Raw genomic sequence first — 2469 nt, forward strand, 5'->3', positions numbered from 1 at the left:
GCCTCAGCTGCTCGGGAGGAGGGGGCCGCCAAGTGGGAGTCAGAGCTGACCACCCGTGAGCAGGCCCTCACTGCCCTTGCAGAGCGGGTGAAGCATGCTGAAGCCCAGGCGCCCGGTGCCGCCTCGACCAGCACGGCCGAGGGATTGAGCCTCGAGGAGCGGCTGCAGAGCATGAAGGATGAGCTCGAGACCGTCAGGACCGAACGGGCCAACGTGAAGCTGATGACGGAAGACATCCTTCGGCAAGCACGGAGGTCCGTGAGGGTGGCCGGGCTCGGGCAAGTCCATGTGGGAGCGAAAGGGACGGGCATCAGCCACATCGCCCTTGGCTTCAAGAACATTAGCCAGCGCCTCGAGGCACTCCCCCAGGCCGTGCAGGAGCTAGCCGCCCGGGAAGGGCGTAGCTTGGCCCAAGCGGTGGCCGAGCACGTTCTGGCCTGCTACCAAAGCCGGGATCCAAACTTCTCACTGGCACCAGCTCGGGAAGGGGTGGTCGAGGCCGAGGAGGAGGTTGCCCGGGAGGCAGTCCGGGGCGCCGCCGCCGAGGTGGTGGCTTGCTTCATGCGGGAGGCACCGCCAATTCCGGACCCGGGGAGTAGCAGCGAGGAAGCCCCGCTATCTTCCGAGCCTGACGGCTCTGACTTAGATTAGGCTTTTGTAATTTTCTTTTTCTTTGACTTGATGTAAATATGGGAGTGATCCCTCAGAATAGCTGTCCTTTCTTGTCAATATAATGGAAGCCTTTCTTTGAGGTCGCAACTCCAGTGTTCTTCTAAGTGCTTGATGAAGTTCTTGTTCTTTTCACTTGATGTCCCGAGGAGTACTCCGTCAGACCGAGCCCAACCTTTCCCTCCCCGAGAACGAAGTTGCCCCGACCACTCATCGCCCGAACAGTGAGGCCTTCTTTGCGCGTTCAGCCCCCGAGCCCTCGCGAGTCCGCAGCGGCTAAGTCAAAAGACAAAGGCACGAACTTCCTTGCTCGGGAGATAGGTCGATCCAGCACGGAGCACGCCACGACCAGTGAACACTTTCCCATTTTGCGACCACTCAAACAGGTAGACCGGAGACACGTGCGGGCGGAAATGCGACCAAGAATCCCCACGATTTGGTGGTACCCGGGCTAGGACGGACCGTACTGAGCACCGACAGCCCGCCCCCAGGGTCTAGGCTCCCGACCGCTCTTTGCTCGAGCGGTGAGATTACCTGAGAACCCTAGAGGCTCGGTAGTGCCCGAGGCCTTTTAAGCGAACCGAACACCACGATCACCATGAAGGACTTTGGTCAGACATCGCCGTTCGTACGGTACACCTTTCTACTGTCCGTTCTGTCGTTCCGGGAAAAGCAGACACGTGGTAGGGTTTTGTGCGTGAGGAGACCACCTCGCCGAACAGATTAGAATACGAAGGCCCCGAGGATAACTCGGGAACAATATATTACTGAATGTAAATTCATATGAATTTAACCACTCACCGGACCGCTGTCAGCTTTTCGGCCGACCGATCCAGGAGAGGTATGCGCTCCGAGCTCGGGGTGCCCGGGAACTCAGTTCCTTCGGCTGGAGCGCCCGAGCACTGGGGAGCGCGATAGAGAGCCCGGGACCAGGCGATCCCGACCACTCATGCCTGAGCAGTAGGACCACCCGAGGACCCCTGGGGACGAGCAGCAACCTGGGCACTGAGGCCCTCGCGGTCGAGCTGCTTTTGCTTTTGATTGTTGATCTGTGATTCGAGAAAAATAGAAAGATTCTTTGCTTGGTGCGCTCTGTTAGTGCGGTACTCATCATAGGCTGCTCTTGTTTTCGACCCGAGACCTCTCGAATACCCAGACCATCGGACTATACAAGCAGAGGTATAACCCAGAGGTCCTATGGTTCGATGGCGCCCGGGTATGACAGATCAGACCGAGCATCGACAGCCCGCCCCTGGGGCCTAGGCTCCGGACTACTCTTTGCTCGAGCGATAGGATTACTCGAGAACCCTAGGGACTCGGTGATGCCCGGGGGACTGCCATGACACCGAACACCACAGCCTACCACGACAGACATAAGTCAGTAGCAACTGCCCGCGCGCATATCGATCAGGATTCTTTTATCGACGGGGAAAATGAGAGAGCAAATTTTTTCTCGCACAATCGAGCATCTCACTAGACAGATTAAACATATGGAATTCAGAAAAATAAAATTTGACATAAGAACTGCACATTGATAACATACATATTGTATTGACAATTTTTACAAGACTGGGTGACTTACCCGGTTAGTGGTAGCCCCCGGTCAACTTGGGCAGGGGGGAAGCCCCCGGCCTAGTTGACCTGAGCACGCATACATGCCATCTATGGGAAGAATTTGCGCAGGTGCTCGATGTTCCACGTGTTGGGGAGCGGCTGCCCATCCTTTGCAGCCAACCGAAAGGAGCCTTCTCGCGAGACACCGATCACGGTAAAGGGGCCTTCCCACATAGGGGACATTTT

This window comes from Phragmites australis, chromosome 22 (genome assembly GCF_958298935.1).
Source record: "Phragmites australis chromosome 22, lpPhrAust1.1, whole genome shotgun sequence".
NCBI classification, from domain to species: Eukaryota; Viridiplantae; Streptophyta; class Magnoliopsida; order Poales; family Poaceae; genus Phragmites; species Phragmites australis.